Source organism: Urocitellus parryii, chromosome 6 (assembly GCF_045843805.1).
Source record: "Urocitellus parryii isolate mUroPar1 chromosome 6, mUroPar1.hap1, whole genome shotgun sequence".
Lineage (NCBI taxonomy): Eukaryota > Metazoa > Chordata > Mammalia > Rodentia > Sciuridae > Urocitellus > Urocitellus parryii.
In genome coordinates, this window is record NC_135536.1 from 118,386,857 (window position 1) to 118,398,062 (window position 11,206).

General features: G+C 51.4%; 1 protein-coding gene across 4 annotated transcripts in view; it reads right to left on the bottom strand.

Moving 5' to 3' along the window:
* The window catches only part of Sin3a (SIN3 transcription regulator family member A), a 59,041-nt gene extending 50,650 nt beyond the window's left edge, over positions 1-8,391 (bottom strand). For 2 of the 4 annotated variants that reach the window (XM_026387775.2, XM_026387771.2), the window contains exon 1: positions 3,844-4,016. The gene's annotated coding sequence lies outside the window, so the exon portion shown is untranslated. Of the gene's footprint in view, positions 1-3,843; positions 4,017-8,380 lie in introns of those variants that run through there. The other 2 variants (XM_026387773.2, XM_026387774.2) reach the window with 2 other exon arrangements.
* Positions 8,392-11,206: the final 2,815 nt, after the last annotated feature.

The following is an 11,206-nucleotide window of genomic DNA, read 5'->3' on the forward strand; positions in this document are numbered from 1 at the left end:
AAAGAATCACTTGGGTCACTATGCTGAGAATAGACTAAAGACGGGCAATAACAAAGCAAACAGAATCCCTGCTAGGGATGCTGCTGACACTGATTGAGGATGTGGGGGAGGTGGGAATACTAAGTGGTCCAATTCTTCATAATATTTTGAACATAGAGCAAATGAGATTTGGGATGTTCAACATATGAAAAAATAAGAAAGAAGAGTCAAGAATGCTGATTAGTTTGTGCAAGAGGAAACATAAAGTAGGCCACTGGCTATATAATGCACTTATTGTGCACCATATCCTTCTTCCAGCCAAGGCGGGGGTAAGTGCCCCATAATCAAGCACATACACACCAAATCCTGATTCCCAAGTGACACTTTGAGATATCTAAGGATTTTTTTTTTAATATATTTTTTTTTTTTTTTAGTTTTCGGCGGACTCAACATCTTTGTTTATATGTGGTGCTGAGGATCAAACCCGGGTGGCTTGCATGCCAGGTGAGCACTACCACTTGAGCCACATCCCCAGCCCGTCTAAGGATATTTAACAACTTACTTCAAGAGGATCTATGATGTCACACTGCTCCCTCCTGTTTCTCATGCAATGACTCCTCTTCCTCCGCCTCTAAGATAGATTCTCTCACCTCTAAAATCCTTAAACACTTTGTACTTGATTCTTATGGCACCCACCATTCATTGATGTACAGTAGAAACCATTCATCTGCCTGTCTTACTTCATAAAAATGTTAATTTCTTGGAGACAATAAACTTTGTGTCAATCCAGATCTATTAAGCAGGTAATAAAGAAATGAGTTTTGAGGCTGGGGTTGTGGCTCAGTGGTAGAGTGTCTGCCTAGCATGCACAAGGCACTGGCTTCGATCCTCAGCACCACATAAATGTAAAATAAAGATATTGTGTTCACCTAAAAACTTAAGAATAAATAAATACTTTTAAAAAAGAAATGAGTGTTGAGACAATTTATGTCTTAGAACTCGAGTCCCAATTTTTTCTCCTCAAAATAACTTGCAAAAGTACACTAGTGACTGGGCACAGCAGAGTACACCTGTAATCCCAGTGGCACAGGAAGCTAAGGCAGGAGGATCCCAAATTTGAGGCAAGCTTCAGGAACTTAGTGAGGCCCTAAGCAACTTAGTGAAATCCTGTCTTAAAATTAAAAATAAAAAGGTGGGGCTGGGGTTGTGGCTCAGCAGTAGAGCACTCGCCTAGCATGCGAGAGAGGCCCTGGGTTCGATCCTCAGTACCACATAAAAATAAGTAAATAAAATAAAAGTATTGTGTCCAACTACAACTAAAAAATAAATATTAAAAAATATATAAATAAATAAAAAGGTGTGGGGATATGGGCTCAGTGATTAAGCACTCCTGGTTTCAATCCCTGGTATCTCCCCCCCCCCAAAAGTACACTAGTTGTTCCTCAAAAAAATTCAACACAGAATTACCATATGATTATGGTAATACCGTTTCTGAATATATATCCAATAGAACTGAAAGCAAGGACTTGAAGAGATATTTATACACCCATGTTCATAGCAGAATTATTAATAAAAGCAAAAAAGGGGAAAAAATCCCAATGTCCAATGGCAGATGAATAAACATAATGTGGCATATATATACAGCCTTTAAAAGTGAGAAAATTGACTCATGCTACATCATGGATGAATCTTCAGGACGTTATGCTAAGCAAAATAAGCCAGTTACAAATGTCAAAGAGTGTTATGAGGTACCTAGAGTAGTGAAATTTAGAAAAAAGTAGAATGGTGGTAGCCAACACTGGGGGATATAGAAGGAGAGATTTGTTTCTCTGGTACAAAGTTACAGTTGGGAAAATAAAACAATTCTAAAGAGATGGTGGTAAGAGCTGCAAAACAATGTGAATGCATTTAATACCACTAAAATATACTTTAAAAAGTATATTTAAAAATATATATACTTAAAAAATGGTAATTTTACATTATGTGTATTTTGCCAGTTAAAAACTTTTTTAAAAAGCACACTGCTCCTTCTTTGTTCCCTAAACTTAGACAAGAGGCAACTGAAGTATAGGGATAGGAGGCTCAAACAATAGTACCTGAGTTCAGACCCTGACAAAGGACATCAAATTTTCAGTCCCTACTGGGAAAAGCACAAATCTAGAATTTAACTTCAGTTTAATTAATTAGAGACTCACTCAGAGTCATTGCTTATTTTCTCATAGAAAATGTCAAAAACAAGTAATTCTCTTAATAGGGAAAGAGCTTGTAACAAAAACCAGACAAAAACCTCATCTAATGTGGTTACCTATACATTAAATCTGCAATGTCCTAGAGCAACTCTCCAACACAGGATTAGAGGGCAATGCTACAGGAGTTATATAAAGGTTTCCTTATTCCAGACTTCACCTTACTCTCTTTCACCTGTAGTTATCTAAACTGCAACTTATTTTTTGTGAAGCTATGTTTATGTATTAGAACCATCTATACAGTGACAGCATTAAACAATGCAAGTGTTGAAGAAATTAAGAGCATTTTAGTCAAAAGTTTGAGTTAAAAAAAAATTGGGACTGGCACTGAACCTTGGTGGTAAATGTAGTGCCAAGTTGTATCCTAGTTCTAATCCCCAGCACCAAAAACCAAAAATAAATAAGATTAATTTTAAAAAATAAAAACCTTTCATAAACAGATCAGTTGAGAAGACTGAAATGTAAACCCGACCCTTCCTGTAATAAACCTCAACCTTGTGAAGAGCTTCCTCTCCCTCTGCATGGCTTACTGGGTTTAAAGTCCTAAGGCACCAAAATAGTCACCAAGTCTACCTACCAACCCACCATCCCATTGGTGCAAACGAAACGCCGCCCCGCCACCACAGTAACTGAACATCAAGGGAACTCCAGGAAAGGTTGTCCCCGGCCACATTTCTAGTCCCAGAAGACTCTCCGCCCCTCCCCCACACCACCGCCGCGGAAGCGTGGTAACAGCACCGGCCGCAGACACTCCTATGAAAGGTTCCTTGAGCACCTCATCCCAATAATTACAACCAGGAGATAAGTTCCAACGGCCATACACCCACTCTCCTAGCTGTATAGTGTCATCCACGCTACATGGAGCAAAGAAGAGACAACAGTTCTGGCCTCCAGCCCTCGTGCCCTGGGCAGAAGGCATGGCAGAGCCACAAGAGTACATCCTGATACCTTTCCACAGCTTCCAGTCAATAGGGGCCCCTCCCACCCACGGAACATTGGGGGCGGGGCAGATCTAGGAGCCGCAACTCCCAGCCAGACCAGACAGCGGGCTTTCCCGAGCACCGCCTCATTTCCAAAGAGGCGGAAACCCCGCGGGGGCGTAAGGGGAGTGGCATCGGCGTTCTGGACGGCCCCTCTGGCCAACCGGATCCCGAGAATGCAGAGGAACGGAGACTTCACGCCCCTTCCCTGCCGCGCCCAGAAGCCACAAGCTAGAGACCCTTTTCCAGTCCCCCTACCCTAGCAGAGGGCGGCCGCCAGCCCGAGGCTCCGCCCAGCCCGAGGACTGGAGGGGGGATGGCCTGTCGCAAACAGCATTTAGCGCGCGCCAGCCCCGCCCCTTTCTCCACCATCGCACGCGCGCGCCAGCCCCGCCTCTGAGCGGCGGCGCGAGAGCCCGCCCCCTCCGCGCGCACCGGGACTACGCTCTCCTCCCCCTCCCGCACGGAGAGCTGCCCCGCTCCGCCCCCCGCCCCCCTCACACATCCACACACCTCCCGCCCGTCTGCTCTACGGGAAGCCGAGGAGGTCAGGCCCCCCCCAAAAAATACACGCCCTCGAGTCCCGCGTTACCCGCCACCCAGGCTGCCGCCCGGAGCTCGGCCCAGCGTGCTCTCACCGCAAAGCTCCTTTGGTGGCTCAGCACTGCGTGTCCGTCTCAGCGTGAGCCTCGCACTCAGCAGGGAGGCCCCGAGAACGGCGCGGGACACAGGCCCGCCGAAGCGGGCTGGCAGTCTCCTCTCCTCTCAAGAAGCGGTCACAGACCCAGGTGCCCAGACTGGGAAGGAGGGAGGGAGGGAGGGAGGGAAACTCCGAGGGGGGAAGGGGAGGGGGGAAGATGGAGAAACCGTCTCCGCCGCCTCTACCGCCGCGGCCGCTTCTCTGTTACCCGGGAAATCCCGCCCACTCCCCCGGCCCGCCCCGCCAAGGGAAGGCTCAGCTTAGCTCCGCCAAAGGACACATTACCCATCCGTCAAAGGCTTAACCAATCACTGAGCCACGCCTACCGACGTCCCGCCCCTTCCCCCTCGGCTGTGAGGGGAGGGCGAGCTGCTCACCTTCTCCACGCCCCTATTGGCGGGGAGCGTCCCTAACTCAACCCCGCCTATTGGAGACAGATTGCTGAATCCCACCCCCAAGGCGCAATACTATTGGAGGAAGCAGGGAAGCTCCTCAAGTCTCATTGGAGAACACAAAGTAGCCCGCCCCGTGCTGCCTAAGCCACAGGCCTAAGAAATCGGCTCCCGCCTCCGCCGGTCATTGCATTGGAAGGCTACCTTTGGCTCTCACACCGCCCCAGGAAGGTAAGTAACCGATATGGGGTAAAATGTCTGTAAGTGAAACAGGCTCCTCCTACCACACTTGCCGGCCAGGCCCCGCCCCAAGAGTCGGATTGGATATCTTGACGCCGGTAGAAACCTCCATTGGACACCTCGCCTGTCCAGGAAGCTGATTCCGCCCTGCGCGAGGAGACTGAACCTGAGCAGTCCTTTTGTGGAATGTTTACACTAGAGAGTGAAGCTCAGAGTTCGAAGGGCTGGGACAGGAGGTGACAACGAGCTCAGCACCCGAGACCCGAGGCCCTGGGATCTAAAGGGGAAAGGCGGCAATATTACTGCTCTGAAGGACTCCCTTACCAAAACAATGAAAGAACCTCATCCTTCCCACCCTGTTATCTTCACAATTATACATGCTGTCTCCTTGTAAGCACAAATATCTAGAGCGGCCGGCAGCTCCTTTCAGTAAGTGGAGTATTGAACTAAGGCTTGGAGCCCAAGCTGAGAAATAACCTGGGGGTGCCACCCCTACGATAGGGTGGCTGCACCTTAACTCTCTGAACACTCCCTGAACCTGAATATGTAGTCCTAAGAGGGCGGAGATAACCAAAGGGCGGCCCCTAAAAGCCACCGCCCTGACAAGCCTCCGGGAGGCGGGGCCTAATGTAATCCGCGATCTCTAGGGCAGATCTGGAGGCATCCTCAGACTGGAGGAACTCAGATACGGAGGAAGAGACCAAAACAGGCCATGGCACAAATGAACCTTGAATATATTCACACTGAGAAAGGATAAAAATTTCAGGGTTGGGGTCAAAAGATAAGAAAAGCTGTTCACGGCCAGCGTACGTAGTTCCAGTTACCCTGGATGCTTGAAGCAAAAGAATCGCTTGAACCCAGGGCTTTGGTCTAGCTTGGGCAACAAATCGAAACCCTATCTATAAAAAGGGAGCTGTTTATCTCATCTTTGCCAAGGTGTGCTAATGGAAGTCCCTAGGTTCCCTGTGTAGATAATAATGCCTCCAATACATAGATTGACAAAGTGCTTGAGATACCTAGTTGCTTTTATTTATTAACCAAACAGGGCTTGGGCCAGACGCTGACTGGCCTTGCTTTGGGGGACGCTCTGGCGGCGTCAGGAGAGGGGGCGGGACTAGTCTTCCCGCTCTCTCCAGCAAAAAAGATACATTCCCCATTGACTTGAATTCCTCAAAAGGCCCCAGTGAACTCAATTCTTAGATCCAATACTGTCGTCCTTCCGCAATTCCGCGGAGACGGCCCAAAAACGAGGGCTGGCAACAGGTGGGTCTGATTTCCAAGGAGGGCTTCCAGCCGCGAGGCCACAGCAGTGAGCTGTGAACTCCACGAGTGGCCGACAGGTGGGAGCAGCCTTTCGCCAGTAACCTCGGGACAAGGCACTAAAAAGTAAGGATTAAAGAAAGCGACCCCAGGTGGCCCTCGGAGCCTCATAAACTCTCGGAGGTTATTAAGACGCGATATCCAGCACTCACCAATGGCTACCTTTTAACTCCGGCCGCCTTCCTCCCCTAGACTGGGTACCACATGGCAGTCTCACCTGGACATCAAAAACCACTCTGAACCCGCGCCATAATTAGGCCGCCCTCATATCCTCTGACCACAGGGGACGGGCTGCCCTGGATCTTGCCTAAGGTTTCAAACCAAGGTGGTCAGAGCTTTAGATAAAGCCAACTACTGACGCGGCTGTCTTGCCCAGAGTAAAAAAGACAAAGCTATCATGGGCAGCCTTCTCGAGCTTTTAAGCTCAGGAAAGTTAAGGAGCGTGGAAACAGCCAGGCCGCCACCACATAAATTTAGTACTTCTCCCTGACCCGAGAGGGGAGAGCCCACGCCCTCATCTCAACGCCTCAAGAACCCCAGAGCTACGCGCCCCAAATCCACTCCACCCATGATCCCCGAGCTTCAGTCACCCCGAAGTCTACCAGATCTCCAGCCTCAGAGGAATCTTTGTGTGCCTCCTCGTATCTCCCCGCCCCCCTCGCCAAGGGCGCCGAGTCTAGGACTTCCGGGCGGGAGGGCAGTTCGAAGGAGCTAGGCGGGCCTCACACATGTGCAGTGCGCGCTCCCGAGCGAAGGGAGAAGGGCGGAGAACACGGCTGGACTTCCCCCTCCAAGCTCCCTCTGCGGGAGAGGCGGGCTTATCCATTCCTCCAACCAGACGCAGGGGCGGGACCTTGCGCTGCACGTAAGCCAGGAGAATCCTCCTCCGCCCTTCACGGGGGTGGGGGGGAGAATCCTAGCAACTTAAACTCCAGCCCAGCCTCCGGATAGGCGGAGCTCAGGAGAATGCCATCCAATCCATATCCGAGATGGGAAAAAGGGACTCTCTCCCAACCAGTGGAAGACAAGAGGAGGCGGGGATTCTTTAGGAGCCTGAGGTGGGTGGAAGAGAGGAAACAGCCCCGCCCCACGGGTCCTCTCCAGGCCGGTTGCACAAGGCACCGGCGGAGTAGATAGTAAACAGTCTGGGCCGAGAAGTGGAGGCAGGGGTAGCCCCGCAGCACTCCAAGGAGCGGTCTTTCGTTTCTAGTCCCATCGCTGCGCCGCCAGACGCCGGTGCTCCGCCTCTCCAACCGCGGCCGCCATCCCGGCTGACAGACGCGCCCCCTGCGCCCCTCCCCGCCCGCTGATGCATTTCCTTTTCCCGATTCTGAACGTGGAGACTGTTTTCCCAGTTTCCGACCTTCACGGCCCCTTTCAGACCACCCCCCCCCAACCTTGTGGGCGCGCATACTAGCCCCCGCCCCCTCCTGGGTCTTGCTGCCCGCCGCGGCACCTCGCGGGAAGAGGGAGCCCGGCAGTCCGGCACGGTCGGGGGAGGGGAACGGAGCAGCAGCGGCCGCGGCCGCCGCCGCCGCCTTGGGGTGGGCGGGGAAGGAGGCAGCTCCATGTTTGCAAGGGGATCAGCTGGGGCTGCGAGTCGAATCCGCCGAGCTCCTGGAGGTTTTCCACACCCCTGGCCTGAGCTCTGCGCCGGCCCGCGGCCTGACGGACTCTGAAGCCGAATGTTGGCTCGACTGCCATGGCCCAGGAGTTCAGGGAGCCCAAAGCAGCACGCGGGGCTAGTGGCGAGGCGCAGGCGGCTCTTTCCGGCACCTCTCCGGCCCCCAAGCTCCCCTCCCGCAAGTCCGGCGTTGCCCCCGCCCCCAGAGTCCTTAACAACCGCGGGCCCAATGCGCCCGCGCCTCTTCCGAGCGCGCCCACCGCCCCCTACGACAAGTTTGCCGGCAGAAACAAAACCTTCCTGCGGCTGCCGCCCTTGCTGGCGTGATTACCCGGGAAAGCGGCGGGCCGCGGCTCGCTAGCTTAACTCCAGCTCTCGACCAACTCCGGGCGCCAAGGGATAGGTGGGCCCGGGGGACCAAGCTCCGGCCGCCGCCCCCTGCCAAGCCCGCGCGCCACAGCCAGGCCCCTGTTCCAGTCCGTGCACAGAACCCCATTTTTTACAAAACATTTCTTTAAAAATATAACCGGAGCGGAGGATCTCCTACTGTCGGCCCCAATCCCCAGTGCGCCGCCTAAACCTACCGAAACCGACTGCTCAGTGAAATAAACTAGGCGGCGCGGCCGGCGCATGGGCGACCCCAGGCCGGGCATACCCCCTCCCCTCGGTTCCAGCCGGGCTTGGAAACACACACACTGGCGAGCGGGCGGCGCCAAGACTCTCTTTCGTGGCCTGCCCCTCGCCTACCTCGGCTGCGGGACTCCGAGCCTCCCCCCACCGAGTCCCAGGACCCGCAGCGCCCACACCGCATCAAGCCAGCCAAAACGAAAGGCTGGCGAACTAGCCCCCCAAACGCCCGAGATTAGGGGGACCAAATTAAAAGCAGCTGTTTAACATACCTTCCGAGCCCGGCGAGGAGTACTGAATGGGGGGGAACGCCCCCCACGGGCCATTGGCTCCCTGGCGCTCACGTCAGTCACCCTCGGCCCGCCTCCTCTCCTCTCCCCGCCTCTTCCCCTTCATTGAACGCCCCCTCCCTCCAAGAAAAAAATAAAAATAAATAAATTAAACCAGCCGCGAGTGGGAGGTGCAACTGTGGTAGAGGCCCTCGTATCTCGCGCACCGCCGACGAGTTTTCCAGAAGCGCTCGGACTAGATCTAGGCCTTCTGGGATCAGAGATCGGCATGGTGGAAACTGAGAAGGTGCCGGACCCCCATTTCCTTCACGTACACCACCCTTTGAAGCTGGGTAGGGAGAAACGGAGCTCCCTAGCGACTGGCTGAAATGTCCAGACTCCCCAGGCTGTGTGACCTGTGTCCGGCCCACACTGCGAGACACCTAAAAATGAGCAAAGCAATAGAAAAGCTTTGCATCCAGGGCAACAGGCACTTGTATGAGCACCTAGTGTGGGGAAGGCTAACATTCCGAATGTACCTGCTGCTGGGTGCAGTTTTACACTAGCTGAGACGCACACTCTACCCTCCAAGGGTTCTAGATCCAGTCGAGGAAACTGATGCCAAAGGAATTGAAGCAAGGTAGGAATGTATATGTAAATAAGACACCCTTAGGATACCAGAGCAGGGAGATTCCTTGCAACCAAAGAAAACTGGAGGAAGTGTGTTTAATGTGAGGTCTGAAATATTTTATCAGAAATGGAGGGGCAAGTTATTTTCAGTAAAGGACACAAAGGAATAGATAGAAAACTTCAAATGTGGATGTAGTAGTGAAAAACAGGCTTTGAAACATGAAACCACTGAAAGACTTAAAAAACCTGATGAAAATTCTGAAATTCCACTGCAGAATGTGCCAGCAGCAAGATGTTCAACATTCTACCTAGCAGCTTGATGGATTCTGAGGGTGGACCGACCTTTTGGTGCCTACTGGCACCAAAGCAGGCACACAAGCTGTTTTAATCTAATAGTGGGTTTGGAGAATACTGATGTACATCTTGTGTGAAGAATAGGTTGGAGAAACCAAGTTTTCTTTTTTCCTCCCAATCACCCAATCCAGAGTGTTCCCCACCTTCAGCGGGCTTCAAATGAAATCTCTGAGTCAGATCCTTCCATGCATCATTTGTTGTTTATCATAACTTCCAACTAAAAGGAGTTTGTGAGTTCTGGGGGCATCCCACATGTCTGTTCAAGAGAGCTGAGTCTAGAGCCAGGATGCACACTGTGTGGACAAGAAAGATTTGTTGAGACACTGAACAAAGTTAGTGCGGATATAAGGTGCAATATGCAGAATGTGAAGGGTCTTAGAATCCTGTGGGCAGATGGGGGCCTGTCATTTAGGAGAGTGTCCCAAAAATTCAGGTGGCAGCTAATGACTACTTGACCAGGACGTGGCAGTGGATAAGAAGACTAAAAAGGAAAACCATGTTTGAGAAAGACTTAAGGGCAGTGGTTGACTTATTCAATGTGGATAGTAAGGGAAAGAAGCAGCCTGTGGGGTTTTGTGGGAAGTGGAAGAGGTTTCTATATGATGTTATAGTCTGAGGTAAATCCCTTCCTTTGGGCCTCAGTTTCCCTGTGAAATGGGGGTGGAAATTGAAGTAAAAACATTGGCTCTATGGACCCTTCCCTCCTTCAGAGTCCATGTGGGAAGCTTGCCTCAAAGGAGAGAAAGCAAGTAAGAAGTGCTAATTTGAGGAGAGTAGTAGGTCATCCCAGCTGGAGTTGGGAGACTGGAATGTGAGTAGTAGCTTGGTGGGATCACTGAGGGAAAGGGTATGGAGGAGAAAGGCCAGGAGATAAGGACTACATATTCAGTGGGAGGCCACCAGAGCCATGGAAGTAGAGGTCCATCTTCCTTAGGGTGAAGGTCAGTCACAATTTCCTTTATCAGGACAGAGTTCCCTGAAATCTGGATCCCCACTTCAGATTCCTGCTCTGTTTCTCAAGGGACTCTGCCTTAGGTAAAGGCACAATAGATGCTGTGTTAATGTGATAAGAGGCAGAGCAGGGGGGCAGAAAAAACACTTGTCTGGTTGCTTTTTTGCAGGGCTGGGGATTTGAACCCAGGACCTTGTGAATACTAAGTTAGTGCTCTAGCACTGGGTCACATTCCCAACCCGAAGAACACTAGTCTGGATGTTGGGTCCCTGGTTGTCATTTAATCCCTTATCTGTGAATTAGCCTCCTCTCGTGTATAAAGGGATAACATAGGAATCCTTGCCATTATGAGGATCAAATGTGATAAAATGTACTCTATCATCTGATGATATTCTATGCTTCTGTGAAGGCCAAAGACCCAAGCATTTGGCTATGACCTTGGATAACAAGTGGTGTGCTATAGATGAAGTTATATGTAGAGGATTTGAAACCCAGTTGCCCCAACTCAGAAAATCAGACTTTGCTGACACCCCCCCACCCCCACCCCCCACATTGAGCTGCTCCAGGACAGCCATTCTGTCTCACTTCTGGGCCCCCAGGGCTCACAGCAGTCAAGCACAGGAGGCCTTTGAAAGAGGTCCAGTGATTGTTTCTGGCTAATGCTGACATCTGCACAGCACAACCAAGTCCCAGACTTTTTGAGAAGTGAATCTGGTTTGTGAACATTGTCCCTGGCTGCACTGAGGGTTGCACCCATGTTCCCTCCCTCCCCACTATACCACTGAGAACAAAACTGAATGGATCTGAGGATCCATGGAGAAACCACATGGGAGTTCTGATTCCCAGGCCTCTTGTGTGTGAAATTTCCCATAGGATTTATGAGTTAGAGGCTA